The following is a 22,090-nucleotide window of genomic DNA, read 5'->3' as shown; positions in this document are numbered from 1 at the left end:
CATGAGCATTCCATTTGTTGCAACAACACCATCATTAGTCTATGACCTCAGATACAGCATTATCATCATCATCATCATCATTTGCAGTTTGATAATCAGGTTTTCCACCTAAAAATCAAAGATAATATATTTATTTATTAATTAATCTATATATAAATTTAACATTACCATAAACAAATAAAAAAGTTAAATCATAAATAACCTCTTTGACGATATGCTGCCCACAACCAGTTTTGATTACACATAAGAGCTTCCACAGTATCTTCATGAAGACTACCACGATGAGGAGTAATTACTCAACCACTTGTGCTAAAAGAAAACTCAAAAGCAACAGTAGACACAGGGATAGAAAATATATCTTTCACAATTCTTTGAAGTGTTGGAAATCTAGCCCCATTCACTTTCCACCAATCTAAAATATCAAAGTCGGCACTCAAAGGATGAACATCTTCCTCTATGTAATGATCAAATTCAGTCTTTACAAATGAACCATTTTTCCTTCTTTTTTGTCTAATATACAACTGGTAAGCAGCATCATCATCTTGCTCTGCATTCATCTGTAGCTCTGGTACTCTGGAATCTTCAAATGCAATACTTGAATTAGACGGATTCTGTTGATACTCATGAAGTAAGTCATAGCATATTTGTTTGATCCTCTCAATCTTACTTGAGCATTCATCTTGATTTTGACATAACATTGAGAATTTATACTCAAGCCTGGTAAGCTTATACCTAGGATCTAGAATGACAGCAACACCCATCATGCCATGAATTTCTTCCCAATACTTATCAAATTTTACCCTCATACCACGTGCCATATTACTAATCAGTGGATTTGAAGAAGCCGACCATTTTTTCAAGGCAACATTTATATCACTTACTTTGTTAAAATAAATGTTGGCTGTTGGAACTTGAGTACCAAAAAATAATTGTCACATCATAAAACAACTTTAATTTACCACAAATTTCTTTAGCAAGGTCCCACTCCTCATTGCTTGGCAAACTTTTGTAATTAGGATCCTTCTGTCTTAATCGAGGAAACACATTTCGTTACAACCATGCAGTCTCTAACATCACATAAGTGGAGTTTCGTCTAGTTGGACAATCAAGAACTAATTTTTTTGTAAATTGAACATTTGACTTACTACACCAACTCACAAAGGTTTTATATTTTTTAGGGGTTGAAGTCCAATACACCACACTACCACAAATTTTTTCACACTTTTCTTAACCAAATTTAGACCATCTTTCACAATTAGGTTCAAGATATAAGCACAACAACACATATGAAACATGGACCCCCCAACAACAAATATTTTGAATCTAAGTGCCCCAACAACTCATTAATCTTAGCATCATTAGTAGAGCAATTATCCAATATAATCGTTGACAATTTTCTATCTATGTTCCACTCTAACAAAAGTTTTATTAATGCATTCGAGAGCACTTCACTCATATGAGGAGCGGGAACATAAGTAAAACTGAAAATCGTTCAAAAAATTTTTTTCAATTATTATCTAAAAGATAAATTAATTTCAAGTAAAAAAGATTAAAAGCCATATCAATTACTAGAAGTATAATTTAGAAGATTGCCTTAATACGCACAATTGTAAAATCCATGAAATATCAATGTAGTGTGCCGTGACAACCATGTATCCTTTTTCTTAGTTGGAAATCCACATGTCGGTTGTAACTGCTACTCGACTATCATTTCCATCCATTAGCTTAGTCATGTTAAGCTTCTCTAACTGATACATTTCAAAAATGTCCTTCTTGATTGTGTTTCGGCTAAGCACCTTAAAAGTTGGTTGTAGTGTTGCATATACTTCCTTCATTCCAACATGTTCCACAAAAGATAAAGGGTACTCATGCATACATATGGCCTTGGAAATACACCTTCTTGTATAAGATTGATCAAATACAAAAGCATCCACAACACTTCTTGCATGTTTAGACAATAAATCAGCAATTGTTGATTGCCTAAAGTTTGCTAATTTGGTCCTTTTACGATAGTAGAGCACATGATTCTTCAAATTTGTAGTTCCATTTCTTCGATTTGCTCCAAGAACTTATTTGCAATTGTTGCATTTTGCCTTCAACTCTTTTCCCTCTTGAAATCGACTAAAGTGTTGAAAATAAACACTCTTCAAGCTCGATTTGTTGCTATTCTCAATGGAAGCGGACTCATCTGGAATAAAATTAGCGGTTGCTTCCACCAGGAGTTCTTGTTGTTCTTTTGCAGCCACATCATGTGCCACAACATCCATGTTGGTACTTGATATTTCGAAGTGAATTCTCTACAAATATATATAAATGTAATATGTTTAATTACACTTTGTACAGATATACCAATTACAACCAGTCCAAATAAAATCAAATTACATAATCAAATTACACACACATACATATAAAATAAAATAAAAAGAAAAAAAAAAGAAAAAAATCATCTTGTCATAGCTAGTAAAAAATTCTATTTTCTAGTCACAGTATTTCAACTTCACTCTTTTTGGAAATGTATAAGAAATTAAGAATTATTGTCAAAGAAATGAGTCAAAATTAATTAAACAAGTATTACTAAATAAAAAACAAAAAAACAATTAGCGTTTAAGTATTCATTAGAGACAAAATTTAGCAAATAAAAATACTATTGTATGTTAATTGGTGAATTATATAGGTTATCTCTCCATTAAAATTTTCAAATTATTTTCTAAATGAGCATATCGCCCAGAAGAGCATATTATCCAAAAATGAATACTAAACGAGGAAAGAAACTTTTCCATTTTCCTTAAACTTGTGAAGCTAAGTATAATTAACAAGCATTGAAATATGAGCCTGAAAACAATGCAAAGACAAGCATTCAGAGTCAGTTCCATGAAACATAATGAACTATGGCCAAATGTTCTTATATCATCACCTTCCCCAAATATCCTCACCGATGTATGTTAATTAACCCAAGAAATTACCAAATCAGAATTAATGAACTATGGCCAAATTTATCAAATACATACACGTACTGTACACACACACACATATCTAATTAAAATAAAATTAAAGCATACAAACACAAACGCACACTACGCGCACACACATACATATCGAATTAAAATAAAATTAAAATTCAAATTAAATAATAACTGAGTTTCAATTTTGAAAGCAGATACATACTTTTAAAGTTTTAGCACGAGGAGTAGCGCTGAACAGAAGAACGACCGAATGAAGCACAGGGTAGGGCGCTGAACAGGGGAACAACGCAGGGAAGTTGAATAGAGAACCGGCTTCGTGAACAAGCTGGCAACAAGAGTGAGGGGAGACTACAACACCACCGACGACGCAGGTAACGTGAGTAGAGCCGGCGACACGGTCAGAGTGCGGAGAGATTTGGATTTGAGAATTGAGAGAAGAGGGTTAGGGTTCTTGTGCCACTGAGGGAGTGGCTATGAAATAAGGGATGTAATCTAAATGATTGAGACCACTAGGTTGTTAAAAGTTGTATTTATATCTCATTAAATGAGAAATACATTTTATAAAAATAAATGAGCCAACATTATAAATTTATAAATTTGGTTCTATGGCTAAGAACCTTTTGCACATGCTGAAGGTCCTTGGTTCAACTCTGCTCAACCCGCACCTACCCGCTCCACGCCCAACCCTACCCATAGCGGATCGGGTTGGGTAGGATCCAAGCTGCTAGGCTTAGTTGGTGGCTTTGTGCTGTTATGTGGTGTATGATAGCTAATTCTATATCCTAGAAACTTCTTAATATTTATCTCTCTCATTTTAATCCCATGATTATTATTTTACCTTAGACCATGGTTTTTGCATGTTTTATTTTTCTCATCTTATTAGACAAAACATATTTATGTTTAAATAAATCAAGTTAGATTAGTCTACTGGTTAGTTCACCAATCCGCTTAAATAAGTGTTGGAGATTCGAATCTCGTCTTGTGCATGCTGCAATCTATTAGTCAGTGATAAACCCTTAAATGGAGCTCATTACCATGGTAGATTAGTCCTTAGTCTGACAGACTGAGAAATAATGTGAAAAATAAAAAAATATTTGTGTTCAAATAAAACCGAGCCAAATTTGACTCAAATTGACTGGGTTCAAGTGTTGTTTTTTCGGTTAGATCAGGCCATGAGCATGATCTATGCCCTAACTATCATCTTGGGGCATACCAATGTTTTTGTCCAAGTTCATAAAGTATTTTGGGCTTTCTTGGTGTTTTGGTATCATCTTTACGGGCTAGGCCCATCTCACCTAATTACTATTCTTGGGATGTAGTACTCATTAGAAGATAAAAGATTCAAGTCCAAAAAAAAAAAGATAAAATGTTGATTTTGTTTTGTTTTGCATGAGATAAAATCAATTTTGAAAATTAAATTTAAATTGATTTATTTGATTTGTTGAAAATACGTTTAAATCGAAAAAAAATAAGCTTCCAATTTTGTTGCAATAAATACTGTTTATTCTAACTTTATATTAGTTTGTTACATGACCTAGATGAGATAAAATCAATTTTAAAATTTAAATTTAAATTAAAAATTATGATCTAATTGAATTTTGAATTGGATTAGATTGGATTTTAACATGATTAAAAACAAACTCTCGAAAATTCTTTACAAAATTAACTAGAAATTGAGTATTCTATGGAAATTGTGTGATTAGAGTGGTGAGGAAGCAAGACTACAATGGCTTGGGGTAGTATTAAGCTGCATCCACTTGTCCTTTTTCTTTGTTTTCTCTTTCTTTGGAGATTTGATTTTTGTTCTTGTTCATATACTTTGCAAAAAATCAACCTCAAAATTGGTCACTAAATGCTGTGTATGAAATCACAAGGATTTTATCATCCACTACAAAAGCACAAAGCTTCTACAAGCTTGTGTTGCTTCCAAGAGTGAGAGATTATATCAACAAAAATCAAGAGTTGCATTATCTTTTATTTCGATCAGTCGCAAGGGCATCACTCGTACCTCAAGCATTCTTCGATGGAATTGTGTTTTCACTCTGTGAGGTATATATAGAATTTAATTTTGATGTGTTGTCAATGTAAAACTGTTTTACACGTGCATCTTATCACATAACATCATATTAGCAAAAATAATTATCTTGTGAATAATAATCTAAGAGAACGGTTATGATTGTAGGACTGTGTAGAACGGTTATATATATAGTCACTTATTTTGACCCTTAATTTTGTTGTTCTAATAAGTTAATCATACATTATATTTGTTCTGTTTATTTTACTAGGTTCTATTGTTTAGGTGATTTCAGTTAATTCTTAATTGATGGCATAGACTTTGGTGCAGTGTAAAACATTGTTTGATTTCAAATATGTTAAGCCAAACATGTCAAATCATCTAAGGGTTCAGAATATCATAGATGTCTTCATGAAAATAACTGATTTCTTAAATGACAAGTGCATCTTAGATATATGTGAGTGTTTATCTAATCTAGGAAATTAGAAGGACTAAACAAACAAGTCAATGTTTGTGCTCTAAACAACTTATACTTGTGATATGCAGTCAGGAACTTGCACTGTGAGGGAAGCTATATATGTTGGGTCCATTCTAGAGGGGTCTTTGTTCCTCCACTTGTTTCCAGGTATGTTAGCTGAGGCACTCTTTGAATATAAATATAAAAATTATCATGTGTAAACCAAAATCAGTTAAAGTGTAACTGTGTATAAATACATATATTGTTTTACTTGTATTTTGTATTACAACATCTATTTCATATTAGTAGTTGATTTTAGTGCACACTTGGAAAAGTAGAATAAATGTATTAATAGCAATATTGGCTTCACTCAAACTTATCAATTTGTTTACAACTTTGCATTATTGATGCTGGCAAGCATGGAATATTCTGGCACTATAAGGTATTTCTTCTTTTTTTTTTTATTGAAGTATAATATGTACAAAGCTGAGAAGGTGACAATATATATCGTAACGGTAATGTTAGGGAGACAAAAAAAACCAAAACTTGTCTTATTTAGCATTTATTAATTATTACAACAATTAATGAATGCTAAATAAGGCAAGTTCTAGCTGTTTTTGGCTAATTTATTTTGATTACCAAACATTTTTAATATTATAAAGCATAGTTAATAATTTAATAATTGTCTACTATAAATGTACATACATACTCAAAAGAGGTGGCATAGATTAAATGCAGTTTGCTAAAATGTTATATTTGATGGGAACTAATTGTGATAATAACTGCAGCTATTTCATGAAGATTTTGATGGAGAAAGAACCTGATCTGCCTGATCCTGATCCTGATCCAGCTGTTAATGCATTAATGGATCACTATATGAGGTTTCTTACAAAAACTAGACAACTTCCTGTGTTATGGCACCGATCACTTCTTGCATTTGTGCACAAATCACTGATTCATTCTTTTCTGTTCCAAGTTGTAATTATCATTCAGTAGTGATGCATTTATTTGATATTTCTTTCTTTCAGGTACGAAAATCAACTACAGGACCAAGATAAAGACTGTTTAATGGTTCTATTACAAAAGCATGAACCACTGAGTGCAGGGTCTCTAACGGGCTTGTTTCCTTGACTTCCATTTTTTTGTCATAACTCATAATTAACGGATATTAATTTCTCGTATTGCAGTTTACGCGATATCATTAGAGAGCTAAACGATAACTAGCTGCTTCAGACCTTCAATGAATCTTTTGAACCTGGCATACCATAATATGAAGCTAAGATATCTGTACCCAAGTTTATTATTTTTATTTTTAGATATTAACAGAGTTAAGTTTTAACTTTGGCAAAAATAATGCACTTTATTTTCCCTTCTGTTAATGTATTAGTGGTGATTTTGCACCTTTTTCCAACAGGAACTTGTTTTTATTATGGTAAAATCTTATTGAGCTGAATCTTTAATTGGAGATTGTTCACTCACAGTTGTAATATATAAATGTGACAAACAAACAGAAAGATTTAGAAATTAAATTAAGGAATATTAATTTAAAGTTATAATCTTACCAAATGCATGCATGGTTTGATCATTCAAGACACCAAATTTGAAGAATGTGATCCTTGTATTCCACCTTCTTATATTAAGATCTTCAATGGTTTTAGATCTTCATCAACTTTTGATGAAGACTTCGTTTTTCTCCCTCCTCCTCCTCTTCTAAAATAGTGGCAAGTCCGGCTTGTTTCGTAATTTGCATTTTTATTATCCGTTGTTGCAACAACTTATTGTTCTCATTGTCATCAAGATACCAAGAACACATGAGAAAAAAAAAGATGAGATTGCTGTTGTCATGGTAGGCATGCAAGGCAACAAAAATATTATAAATATAACTTCTATAAAATAATTTTGTCCTCATCATTATCGCTTCTACCTCTACTTTTTCTATTGTGTAACCATATTTTATCACCAGCATTATCTCCTCTACTATCATCATCACCTCAACATTAATGTTATCTTATTTAGTTTCATGTTTGATGCTATTTTTTTCCTTTAAAAGGTCTTAGTACTACAATTACCTTTTTTTCCTACGACATCATTTTCAGCAATTGTCTTTCTCCACTTAACCACCTCCGGTGAAAGATTTTTTCAGAAATAAACTTAGTAGTTTGTGAAAGTTTAAAACCTCCACAAATTACAAATAAAATCCCCCACAAAACTAATTTTTGTTACTATTTAACGGATTTTTTAACAGAAGGGTCGTATTGGCTTAATATGAAAAGGTTGAGGGCCGAAGTGTTCCTTTTTATTAGACAAGGGGTGCCTTGTCCTTCAAGAAAATGGATAAAGGCCGGATTAGGTCTTTACACAGAGTAAGAATATCAAAAGGTAAGGCTGAATTTCAAATTTTCAAAGATGAATGAGAAGAAATAGTTGAATGAGATACATTTTATAACTCAAACCTATTAAAGAGAAATAACATTAACCTATCATCATCATCATCATTCGCAGTTTGATAATCAGGTTTTTCACCTAAAAATCAAAGATAATAAATTTATTTATTAATCAATCTATATATAAATTTAACATTACCATAAACAAATAGAAAAGTTAAATCATAAATAACCTCTTTGACGATATGCTGCCCACAACCAGTTTTGATTACACATAAGAGCATTCACAGTATCTTTATGAAGACTACCACGATGAGGAGCAATTACTCGACCACTTGTGCTAAAAGAAGACTCAGAAGCAACAGTAGACACAGGGATAGAAAATATATCTCTCGCAATTCTTTGAAGTGTTGGAAATCTAGCCCCATTCACTTTCCATCAAGCTAAAATATCAAAGTCGGCGCTCAAATGATGAACATCTTCCTCTATGTAATGATCAAATTCAGTCTTCACAAATGCACCTTTTTTCCTCTTCTTTTGTCTAATATACAACTGGTAAGCATCATCATCATCTTGCTCTGCATTCATCTGTATCTCTTGTATTGTAGAATCCTCAAATACATTACTTGAGTTAGACAGATTCTGTTAGTACTCAGGAAGTAAGTCATAGCATATTTGTTTGATCTTCTCAATCTTACTTGAGCACTCATCTTGATTTTGACATAACATTGAGAATTTATACTCAATCCTAGCAAGCTTATACCCAGGATCTAGAATGACAGCAACACCCATCATGCCATGAATTTCTTCCCAATACTTATCAAATTTTACCCTCATACTACATCCCATATTACTAATCAATGGATTTGGAGAAGCAGACCATTTTTTCAAAGCAACATTTATATCACCTACTTTGTTAAAATAAATGTTGGCTGTTGGAACTTGAGTACCAAAAATAATTGTCACATCATAAAAAAACTTTAATTTACCACAAATTTCCTTAGCAAGGTCCCAATCCTCATTGCTTGGGAATCTTTTGTAATTATGATCCTTCTGTCTTAATCGAGGACACACATTTCGATACAACTATGCAGTCTCTAACAATCAAGAACTAATTTTTTTGTCAATTGAACATTTGACTTACTACACCAACTCACAAAGGTTTCATGTCTTTTAGGGGTTGGAGTCCAATACACCACACTACCACGAATTTTTTTCCACACTTTTCTTAACTAAATTTAGACCATCTTTCACAAGTAGGTTCTAGATATGCGTACAACAACGCATATGCAACATGGAACCCCCCAACAACAAATATTTTGAATCTAAGCGCCCCAACAACTCGTCAACTATAGCAACATTAGTAGAGCAATTTATCCAATGTAATAGTTGATAATTTTCTATCTATGTTCCAGTCTAACAAAACTTTCATTAATACATTCGAGGGCACTTCACTCGTATGAGGAGCGGGAACATAAGTAAAACTGAAAATCGTTCAAAAAAATATTTCAATTATTATCTAAAAGTTACATTAATTTCAAGGAAAAAATATTAAAAGTCATATCAATTACTAGAAGTATAATTTAGAAGATTACCTTAATACGCACATTTACAGAATCCATTAACTATCAATGTAGTGTGCCGTGACAACCATGTATCCTTTTTCTTGGTTGGAGATTGATGAACAGAATTTTTGATGGTATAGAATTTCACAATTGAAATCTCGTCGAAGTATAGTTTCTAAACCAGTCAATAATTCTTTCATACAAATATTTGTTTGTCACAAGTAATAAACCCCATAAAATTATAAACCGAAGTATTTAAACCTTGGGTTGTTCTCCCTAGGAATTGCAACAAAGTGTTCTTGTTATTGGTTTTGAGTTATGTTTGGGGTTTTGATAAGAGACATGAAAGATAAATGGCAAGGAAGTAAAATAATAGTTACAAAGGTTTTGGCAAGGTTTGGTGGTCAAGGATCTTTATCCCTATCACTAACCACAACATGAGAATTTGCAAGGATCAATCCCATTAAGTCATCCTCTAACTAGGTAAAGGAAAGTCAAATGAGCTATATCAATCCAAGTCCATAAGTCCTAGCTCTCCACCAATTCAATTAGTGAGACCTAGAGTTAATGGCTCCTAATCATCAATCACTTGGATATTAGTAACTCAAGAGTTCCTAAGTTACCTTTCCAAGCCAAGAGCATAAAATTCTACTCTAACATCCTTCCAAGCATTTCATCAAACACTTGGAAGGCATAAAAGGAAAGCATAGTAAAATTACAAGGAAAGTAAATCTACACTACTCAATTGCAAGGAATTAAACAACAACAAATCAAATCAACAATAAAGGAACATGAATCATAAATTGCATTAAAGGAAAATAGAAGAACAAAAGTGTATCAACATGAAAGTAGAGAATTACAAGAATTGAAATACAAAACTAGAAAGAGCAGAAGTAGAGGAAGAAGAATTGATAAAGGAAAAGTAAATCTAAGCATGAAATTAACCTAGATATAAGAAATTCTAATCTAGATCTAACCTAATCCTAATCCTAGAGAGAAGTGAGAGCTTCTCTCTCTCTAAAACTCACTAAAACTAATCCTAATGTGTGTAGTGGTGTGTAGTTCATGTCTTCCCCTCCATTCCTTGGTCTATTTAGCCTTTTCCTGCCAAAAACTCAGCTCCAAATGGGGCCAGAAATCCTCCAAAATCGCCAGGCACGAGTTCTTCTTTAAAAATCACGTGCGGCCTTCGGCGCGTACGCGCACAGTGCGCGTACGCGTCCCTGGAGCATTTTGCAATCCGTGCGTAGGCGCGTAGTGCGCGCGCACGTCCATGGGCTTTCTCCAAATCTTTGGCTTTTCATGATTTCTCCACTTCGTATGCTTTCCTTTCACTCCTTTGATCCCTTCCTAGTCCTTTTCAATCTTGAAATCACTAACAAACACATCAAGGCATCTAGTGGAATCAAAGGAAGATAAAAATCATCAAATTAAAGGTCTAAAAAGCATGTTTTTACATCTAAGCACAAATAAGGAGACAATAACAAAATCATGCTATTTCATTGAATAAATTTGAGGAAAGGTTATCAAAATGCTCTAAATTCAACACAAGATAAACCCTAAAAATGGGGTTTATCAACCTCCCCACACTTAAACCTTAGCATTCCTCATGCTAAACCAAGAATGAAGCAAAGGGTATGACATTTATTCAATGCAACTAAACTATCTAAATGCAAACTATCTAAACGAATGCAATCGCTTGGTCAAAACAATTCAACTTCCAAGAGAACATATATAAGCATAAGGGCTAGAGTAATGAGAATAAAAATCCAACCCACAATTGTATTGAATTATCAAATAGGATTTTCAACTTGCATGAATAAGAATGAGTATGGTGAATACATGTAATTGAGCAATCGAACCCTCACCGGATGTGTATACGCTCTATTCACTCAAGTGTTTAGGGGTTGATTCACTCAATTCCCCTCCTAATCATGCTTTCCAAAATTTGTTCTTCATCTAACAATCAACAATCATTTAATGCATGCATACAAATGTCATGAGGTCTTTCTCAAAGGTTGTAATGGGGTTAGGGTCAAGGTAGGATCATGTATGGTTAAGTGGACTATAGTTTGAATCTTTGATGAGCTTAAACTTTCCCACCTAACCTATAAATTAAATTATACAATAAAGTTCTAGCCTAACTACCCATCCTCCACTTTTCACATACTCATGCATTTTCTTTTGATTTTCACAACACTTATGCATTGACTCTTATTGGACTTTACTTTGGGGCATTTTGTCCCCTTTTTATTGTTTTTCTTCTTTTTCTTTCTTTTTCTATATATTTTTTCTTTTCTTTTCTTTTTTTTTCACATTTAATTTTTTTCTTTTTTTTTTCCTTTTGTTTTTCTCATTTTTTTTTCTTTCTTTTAAGCTACATACAAGAACATCAATGCATAAGGTCTATACATTTGATCAATTCATGAGTGTGCACCAAATTCCCAAAAATATAAATACAAAACACCCTTTTATCCCGACCAATGTTCCCAATCTCCCCAAACTTGAACCCCTAAAATCTATAAACCGAAGTATTTAAACATCGGGTCATTCTCCCTAGAAATTGCAACAAAGTGTTCTTGTTATTGGTTATGAGTTATATTTGGGGTTTTGACAAGAGAACATGAAAAGTAAATGGCAATAGAAATGTAAATGATAAAGCGGTCTTGGCAAGGTTTGGTGGTCAAGGATCTCTATTCTTATCACTAACCACAACATGAGAATTGGCAAGGATCAATCCCATTAAGTCATCCTCTAACTAGTAGTAAAGGAAAGTCAAATGAGTTATATCAATCCAAGTCCATAAGTCCTAACTCTCCACTAATTCAATTAGTGAGAACTAGAGTTAATGGCTCCCAATCATCAATCACTTGGACATTAGTAACTCAAGAGTTCCTAAGTTACCTTCCCAAGCCAAGAGCATAAAATTCTACTCTAAAATCCAACCAAGTATTTTGTCAAACACTTGGAAGGCATAAAAAGAAAACATAGTAATTTGACAACAAGAATAAAATCTAACAACAACTAATTGCAAGGAATTAACAACAACAATCAAAAGAAACACAATTATTATGAATTACCTCAAATTGAATTGAAAGAAAATAGAATAAACAAGAGTAGATCTATAACAAAGCATAGAAACAATGTAGAGGAAATTGCAACAAACAATAGAAGAATGATGAATGTAACAACAAAGAATTGAAGAGTAAAAGTAGATGAAAGCATGAATTAAAACCTAGATATAAGATTATTGACCTAAACCTAATCCTAATCCCAATCCTAAAGAGAAGTGAGAGCTTCTCTCTCTAAAACTAACTAAAACTCTCTCATGTGTGTAATGGTGTGTAGATCCTCCCTTCCCCTTCATTCCTTGGTCTATTTAGCCTTTTCCTGCCAAAAACTCATGTCCAAATGGGGTCAGAAACCCCCCAAAATCGCCAGGCACGAGTTCTTCTTTAAAAATCACGTGCGGCCTTCAGCGCGTACGCGCACAGCACGCGTACGCGTTCCTGAAGCATTACGCAATCCGCGCGTAGGTGCATAGTGCGCGCGCGCGTCCATAGACATTTTCCAAATCTTTGGCTTTTCATGATTTCTCCACTTTGTATGCTTTCCTTTCACTCATTTGATCATTTCTTAGCCCTTTTCAATTTGAAATCACTAACAAACACATCAAGGCATCTAGTGGAATCAAAGGAAGATAAAAATCATCAAATTAAAGATCTAAAAAGCATGTTTTCACATCTAAGCACAAATAAGGAGACAATCACAAAATCATGCTATTTCACTGAATAAATGTGAGGAAAGATTATCAAAATACTCTAAATTCAACACAAGATAAACCCTGAAAATGGCGTTTATCAACCTCCCTACACTTAAACCTTAGCATGTCCTCATGCTAAACTAAGAATGAAGTAAAGGGTATGACATTTATTCAATGGAACTAAACTATCTAAACGCAAACTATCTAAATGCAACTAGCTATATGAATGCAAATGCTTGGCCAAAATAACTCAACTTCTAAGGGATATGTGCAAGCATGAGGGCCAAAGTAATGAGAATCAAAATCCAACCCACAATTGTATTGAATTATCAAATAGGATTTTCAACTTGCATGAATAAGAATGAGTATGGTGAATACATGTAATTGAGCAATCGAACCCTCACCGGATGTGTATCCGCTCTATTCACTCAAGTGTTTGGGGGTTGATTCACTCAATTCCCCCCTAATCATGCTTTCCAAAATTCGTTCTTCATCTAACAATCAACAATCATTCAATGCATGCATACAAATATCATGAGGTCTTTCCATAAGGTTGTAATGGGGCTAGGGTCAAGGTAGGATCATATGTGGATAAGTGGACTCAAATTTGAATCTCTGTTAAGCTTAAACTTTCCCACCTAGCCTATGATGACTGATGAGCGGATAATTTATATGCTTTTTGGCATTATTTTTAGTATGTTTTTAGTAGGATCTAGTTACTTTTAGGGATGTTTTCATTAGTTTTTATGTTAAATTCACATTTCTGGACTTTACTATGAGTTTGTGTGTTTTTCTATGATTTCAGGTATTTTCTGACTGAAATTGAGGAATTTGAGCAAAAATCAGATTCAGAGGTTGAAGAAGGACTGCTGATGCTGTTGGATTCTGACCTCCCTGCACTCAAAGTAGATTTTCTGGAGCTACAGAACTCGAAATGGCGCGCTTCCAATTGCGTTGGAAAGTAGACATCCAGGTCTTTCCAGCAATGTATAATAGTCCATACTTTGCCCAAGAATAGATAACGCAAACTGGCATTCAACGCCAGCTCTCTGCCCAATTCTGGCGTCCAGCGCCAGAAAAGGATCCAAAACCAGAGTTGAACGCCCAAACTGGCACAAATGCTGGCGTTCAACTCCAAGAAGGACCTCTACACGTGCAACACTCAAGATCAGCCCAAACACACACCAAGTAGGCCCCGGAAGTGGATTTATGCATCAATTACTTATTTCTGTAAACCCTAGTGACTAGTTTATTATAAATAGGACCTTTTACTATTGTATTAGACATCCTGAGTTTCATCTTCGGATCATAGTAGTCTTGGTTACTCCGGTTCCCCCTCTGGGGCCGAGACCAATGAACTCCATTATCACTTATGTATTTTCAACGGTAGAGTTTCTACACTCCATAGATTAAGGTGTGGAGCTCTGCTGTTCCTCAAAGATTAATGCAAAGTACTACTGTTTTCTATTCAATTCATCTTATTTCGCTTCTAAAATATTCATTCGCACTTCAACCTGAATGTGATGAACGTGACAATCATCATCATTCCCTATGAACGCGTGCCTGACAACCACTTCCGTTCTACATTAGATTGAATGAGTATCTCTTAGATCTCTTAATCGGAATCTTCGTGGTGTAAGCTAGAATGATGGCGGCATTCAAGAGAATCCGGAAGGTCTAAACCTTGTCTGTGGTATTCCGAGTAGGATTCAATGATTGAATGACTGTGACGAGCTTCAAACTCGCGATTGCCGGGCGTAGTGACAGACGCAAAAGGATAGTAAATCCTATTCCAGCATGATCGAGAACCGACAGATGAATAGCCGTGCCGTGACAGGGTGCGTTGACCATTTTCACTGAGAGGATAAGATGAAACCATTGACAAGGGTGATGCCTCCAGACGATTAGCCGTGCCGTGACAGGGCATTTGGATCATTTTCCCGAGAGAAGACCGAAAGTAGCCATTGACAATGGTGATGTATCACATAAAGCCAGCCATGGAAAGGAGTAAGACTGATTGGATGAAGATAGCAGGAAAGCAGAGGTTTAGAGGAACGAAAGCATCTCTATTCGCTTATCTGAAATTCTCACCAATGAATTACATAAGTATTTCTATCCTTTATTATTTATCTTTTAATTATCTAATCCAATCACATTTAACCCTACCTGACTGAGATTTGCAAGGTGACCATAGCTTGCTTCATACCAACAATCTCTGTGGGATTCGACCCTTACTCACGTAAGGTATTACTTGGACGACCCAGTGCACTTGCTGGTTAGTTGTGCGAAGTTGTGAACCATGGTATTGGCATCATATTTTTGGCGCCATTACCAGGGAAAGAAAGAGCGATAAATTTTACATAATCAAAGTGTAGTCACAATTTCTGTGCACCAAGTTTTTGGCGCCGTTGCCGGGGATTGTTCGAGTTTGGACAACTGACGGTTCATCCTGTTGCTCAGATTAGGTAATTTTCTTTTTGTTTTCTTTTCAAAAAAATTTTTCAAAAATCTTTCAAAATTTTCTCCTTTGTTTTCAAAAAAAAAAATGTGTTTTCAAAAATATATTTTTCTTCAGAATTTTTTAAGAATGAATTCTAGTGTTTTATGAAGCCTGGCTGGCTGTAAAGCCATGTCTAATTCTTTTGGACTGAGGCTTCCACTTATAAGTATATGAAGTTGGATGAAATATCAACTGTTGTATACATGAGAGGTATCTATGTTTGCTGAAGCTTGGCTGGCCATTGGCCATGTCTAGTATTTTGGACCGGAGCTTTCATTGAAAGCTTGGCTGGCTAGTGAGCCATGTCTAATTCCTGAACTGAAGCTTTAGACTAACATGGCAAGATTCCTGGAATTCATATTAAAAATTTTGGAATCCTTATTTTTTTTCTTTTTCAAATAATTTTCGAAAAAATACAAAAAAATTAGAAAATCATAAAAAAATCAAAAATATTTTTTGTGTTTCTTGTTTGAGTCATGAGTCATATTATAAGTTTGGTGTCAATTGCATGTGCATCTTGCATTTTTCAAAAATTTCATGCATTCATAGTGTTCTTCATGATCTTCAAGTTGTTCTTGGTAAGTCTTCTTGTTTGATCTTTGCATTTGCATTTGCATGTTGTGTGTCTTTTCTTGTTTTTCATATGCATTCTTGGATTCTTAGTGTCTAAGCATTAAAGAATTCTAAGTTTGGTGTCTTGCATGTTTTCCTTGCATTAAAAATTTTTCAAAAATGTGTTCTTGATGTTCATCATGATCTTCATAGTGTTCTTGGTGTTCATCTTGACATTCATAGCATTCTTGCATGCATTCATTGTTTTGATCTAAAAATTTCATGCATTGCATAATTCTCATGTTTTTCTATCTCATCATAAAAATTCAAAAATAAAAAAAATATATATATATATATATATATATCTTTCCCTTTTTCTTCTCTCTCAAAATTTAGAAAATTAGATTTGACTTTTTCAAAAATTTTTAAAATCTAGTTGTTTTTATGAGTCAAATCAAATTTTCAATTTAAAAATCTTATCTTTTTCAAAATCTTTTTCAAAAATCAAATCTTTTTCAATTTTCTTAGTTATTTTCGAAAATTCTAAAAACATTTTTCAAAAATATTTTTCTTATTTTTATATCAAATTTTCGAAAATAACATCACCAATTAATGTTTTGATTCAAAAATTTCAAGTTTGTTACTTGCTTGTTAAGAAAGATTCAACTTTAAGTTCTAGAATCATATCTTATGATTTCTTGTGAATCAAGTCATTAATTGAGATTTTAAAAATCAAATCTTTTTTTTTTCAAAACTAATTTCAATCATATCCTTTCAAAAATATCTTCTTATCTTTTTCAAAAATTTGATTTCAAAATATCTTTTCTAACTTCCTAACTTCTTATCTTTTCAAAATTTGTTTCAACTAACTAACTAACTCTTTGTTTGTTTCCTATCTTTTTCAAAACTACCTAACTAACTTTCTCTCTCTAATTTTCGAAAATATCTTCCCCCTTTTCAAAATTTCTTTTTAATTAACTAATTATTTTAAATTCTTATTTTAATTTTCGAAAATTACTAACATTTTTCAAAAACCATTTTCAAAAATCACTAACTCTTTTTCAAAAATAATTTTTGAAAATTCACCTTCTTCCTCATCTCCTTCTATTTATTTATCTACTAACATCTCCTCATCTCACATCTCTGCTATCCTTACCCTTGTGTTTGGATTCTTCATTCTTCTTCACCCCTATTCCTTTTCTTCTTCTTTTACTAACAATAAGGAACCTCTTTACTGTGACATAGAGGATTCCTCTTCTTTTCTTTTTCTCTTCTCTTTCTTATGAGCAGGGACAGAGAAAAAGGCATTCTTGTTGAAGCTGATCCAGAACCTGAAAGGACTCTGAAGAGGAAACTAAGAGAAGCTAAATTACGACAATCCAGAGACAACTTGATTGAAAATTTCGAACAAGTAAAAGAGATGGCAGCCGAACCCAACAACAATGCAAGGAGAATGCTTGGTGACTTTACTGCACCAAATTCCAATTTACATGGAAGAAGCATCTCTATTCCTACCATTGGAGCAAACAATTTTGAGCTGAAACCTCAATTAGTTTCTCTGATGCAGCAGAACTGCAAGTTTCATGGACTTCCATCTGAAGATCCTTTTCAGTTCTTAACTGAATTCTTGCAGATCTGTGATACTATTAAGACTAATGGAGTAGATCCTGAAGTCTACAGGCTCATGCTTTTCCCATTTGCTGTAAGAGACAGAGCTAGAATATGGTTGGACTCTCAACCTAAAGATAGCCTGAACTCTTGGGATAAGTTGGTCACGGCTTTCTTAGCCAAGTTCTTTCCTCCTCAAAAGCTGAGCAAGCTTAGAGTGGATGTTCAAACCTTCAAACAAAAAGATGGTGAATCCCTCTATGAAGCTTGGAAAAGATACAAGCAGCTGACCAAAAAGTGTCCTTCTGACATGCTTTCAGAATGGACCATCCTGGATATATTCTATGATGGTTTATCTGAGCTATCAAAGATGTCATTGGATACCTCTGCAGGTGGATCTATTCACCTAAAGAAAATGCCTGCAGAAGCTCAAGAACTCATTGACATGGTTGCTAATAACCAGTTCATGTACACTTCTGAGAGGAATCCTGTGAGTAATGGGACGCCTATGAAGAAGGGAGTTCTTGAAGTTGATACTCTGAATGCCATATTGGCTCAGAACAAAATATTGACTCAGCAAGTCAATATGATTTCTCAGAGTCTAAATGGAATGCAAGCCGCATCCAACAGTACTCAAGAAGCTTTTTATGCAGAAGAAGCTTATGATCCTGAGAACCCTGCAATAGCAGAGGTGAATTACTTAGGTGAACCTTATGGAAACACCTATAATCCATCATGGAGAAATCATCCAAATCTCTCATGGAAGGATCAAAGGCCTCAACAAGGCTTTAATAATGGTGGAAGAAACAGGTTTAACAATAATAAACCTTTTCCATCATCCACTCAGCAACAGACAGAGAACTCTGAACAAAATACTTCTAATTTAGCAAACTTAGTCTCTGATCTATCTAAGGCCATGGTAGCACGAATCACGAATCACACTTTTCACAACGCGTGCCACTGACCAGCAAGTGCACTGGGTCGTCCAAGTAATACCTTACGTGAGTAAGGGTCGAATCCCACAGAGATTGTTGGTTTGAAGCAATCTATGGTTATCTTGTAAATCTTAGTCAGGAAGTCAATTATGTTTATCAGTTGAATTGTGAATAACCAGTAGAGCATAAATTAAAAGTTACTTGTTGTGCAGTAATGGAGAATATGTTGGAGTTTTGAAGATGCTCTGTCCTCTGAATCTCTGCTTTCCTCTGTCTTCTGATTCACGCACGCACGTCCTCCTATGGCAAGCTGTGTGTTGGTGGATCACCGTTGTCAATGGCTACCTTCCATCCTTCCAGTGAAAACTACGCTCACGCGCTCTGTCACAGCACGGCTAATCACCGGTTGGTTCTCGATCCGGTTGGAATAGGATTTACTATCCTTTTGCGTCTGTCACTAACGCCCAGCCTTCAGGAGTTTGAAGCTCGTCACAATCATTCAATCCTTGAATCCTACTCGGAATGCCACAGACAAGGCTTAGACTTTCCGGATTCTCATGAATGCCGCCATCAGTTCTAGCTTATACCACGGAGATTCTGATTAAAGAATCTAAGAGACACTCATTCAATCGGATATAGAACGGAGGTGGTTGTCAGGCACACGTTCATGGGTTGAGGAAGGTGATGAGTGTCACAGCTCATCACCATCATCACAGTTAAGCGCGAATGAACATCTTAGATAGGAACAAGCGTGTTTGAATGAAAACAGAAATACTTGCATTAATTCATTGAGACACAGCAGAGCTCCTCACCCCCAACAATGGGGTTTAGAGACTCATGCCGTCAGAGAATACAAAGTTTAGATCTGAAATGTCATGAGGTACAAAATAAGTCTCTAAAAGTTGTTTAAATACTAAACTAGTAGCCTAGGGTTACAAAATATGAGTGGACTATGATGGATGATGCAGAGACCCACTTCTGGGGCCCACTTGGTGTGCTGGGGCCCACTTGGTGTGTGCTGGGGCTGAGATTTCGTGCAGAGGCCATTTGTGGAGTTGAACGCCAGTTTTTGTGCCAGTTTGGGCGTTCAACTCCAGTTTTTTATCCTTTTCTGGCGCTGGACGCCAGAATTGGGCAGAAGGCTGGCGTTGAACGCCAGTTTACGTCGTCAATTCTTGTGCAAAGTATGGACTATTATATATTGATGGAAAGCCCTGGATGTCTACTTTCCAACGCAATTGGAAGCACGCCATTTCGAGTTTTGTAGCTCCAGAAAATCCACTTTGAGTGCAGGGAGGTCAGAATCCAACAGCATCAGCAGTCCTTTTTCAGCCTGAATCAGATTTTTGCTCAGCTCTTTCAATTTCAGCCAGAAAAATACCTGAAATTACAGAAAAACACACAACTCATAGTAAAGTCCAGAAATATGAATTTTTCCTAAAAACTACTAGAAATAGACTAAAAACTAACTAAAACACACTCTAAACTATATGAAATTATCCCCAAAAAGCGTATAAAATATCCGCTCATCACAACACCAAACTTAAACTGTTGCTTGTCCTCAAGCAACTAGACAAATAAAATAGAAGACTAATAGGTTGGGAAGCAATAATATCTCAGAGTTTTTGATTGAAGCTCAGATTCTAATTAGATGAGCGGGACTAGTAGCTTTTTGCTTCTGAACAGTTTTGGCATCTCACTTTATCCATTGAAGCTCAGAGTGATTGGCATCTATAGGAACTCAGAATTCAGATAGTGTTATTGATTCTCTTAGTTCAGTGTGATGATTCTTGAACACAGCTTCTTTATGAGTCTTGGCCTTGGCCCTAAGCACTTTGTTTTCCAGTATTACTACCGGATACATAAATGCCACAGACACATAATTGGGTGAAACTTTTCAGATTGTGACTCAGCTTTTGCTAAAGTCCCCAATTAGAGGTGTCCAGAGTTCTTAAGCACACTCTTCTTTTTGCTTTGGACCTTGACTTTAACCGCTCAGTCTCAAGTTTTCACTTGACACCTTCACGCCACAAGCACATGGTTAGGGACAGCTTGGTTTAGCCGCTTAGACCAGGATTTCAGTCCTTTAGGCCCTCCTATCCACTGATGCTCAAAGCCTTGGGATCCTTTTTAATTGCCCTTGCCTTTTGGTTTTAAGGGTTATTGGCTTTTTCTGCTTGCTTTTTTTTTTTTTTTTTCTGCAAGCTTTGTTCTTTGCTGCTTTTTCTTGCTTCAAGAATCATTTTTATGATTTTTCAGATTATCAATAACATGTCTCATGTTCATCATTCTTTCAAGAGCCAACATATTTAACAGTCTTAAACAACAAATTCAAAAGACATATGCACTGTTCAAGCATTCATTCAGAAGACAGAAAGCATTGCCACCACATTTAACTAATTAGAATTTCTCTTATTAAACTCGAAATTTTATTGCCTCTTATTCAAAAGATCTACTATTTTATTCATGTTTGCTGATGATGAGAAAAATAGACTATAACTTAATTGGGGATAAAATCAAACTAGACACTAATTACTACTAATGATCATGTAATGAAGACACAGACATAGATAAGCACTTATCATAGAGAAAACGAAAAACAGAGAAAGTAAGAACAAGGAATGAGTCCACCTTAGTGATGATGGCATTTCCTTCTTGAGGCACCAATGATGTTCTTGAGCTCTTTTATGTCTCTTCCTTGCCTTTGTGGCTTGATTCCAAGTGATTTTTGGTATTTCTATCCTCACATCCTTCCAATAATTATGTGGAGGGAAGTGCATCCCCTGAGGTATCTCTTGATTTGCAGCCACATGTTCTACCACTGAGCTATAGATCCTTTACATAATTGTTTTACCACACCAAACTTAGAATGTTGCTCGCCCTCGAGCAAAAGAAGAGGGAATTGCACACAACTCTGGGCGTTCAGCGCCAGGTTGGTGCCCATTTTGGGCGTTCAACGCCCATTTACTAGCCATTTCTGGCGTTGAACGCCAGAACCATGCTCTGTTCTGGCGTTGAACGCCAGACAGGTGCTTCCTCCAGGGTGTGATTTTTCTCCTGCTATTTTTGATTCCGTTTTCAATTTTTAATATTTATTTTGTGACTCCACATGATCATGAACCTAATAAAACATGAAAAATCATGAGAATAAATAAAAATTGGGTTGCCTCCCAACAAGCGCTTCTTTACTGTCCTTAGCTGGACTTTGCTGAGCTTTCAATCTAGCTTCAGCCTTGAGCATTCTTGCTCAGTGTTGCCTTCAAGATAATGCTTGATTCTCTGTCCATTGACAATGAACTTCTTATCAGAATCAATATCTTGAAGCTCCACATAACCATATGGTGACACA

At 34.9% G+C, this 22,090-nt stretch overlaps 1 non-coding gene across 1 annotated transcript; it reads right to left on the bottom strand.

Annotated features, from left to right (window-relative positions):
- Positions 1-18,014: 18,014 nt before the first annotated feature.
- Positions 18,015-18,122, bottom strand: LOC112761952 (small nucleolar RNA R71). Its single transcript, XR_003182318.1, has one exon. It is a non-coding gene; the product is annotated as a small nucleolar RNA R71 (small nucleolar RNA).
- Positions 18,123-22,090: the final 3,968 nt, after the last annotated feature.

Source organism: Arachis hypogaea, chromosome 16 (assembly GCF_003086295.3).
Source record: "Arachis hypogaea cultivar Tifrunner chromosome 16, arahy.Tifrunner.gnm2.J5K5, whole genome shotgun sequence".
NCBI classification, from domain to species: domain Eukaryota; kingdom Viridiplantae; phylum Streptophyta; class Magnoliopsida; order Fabales; family Fabaceae; genus Arachis; species Arachis hypogaea.
Note: the sequence above shows the minus strand (reverse complement) of the source record. Positions and strands in the feature narration are given on the sequence as shown.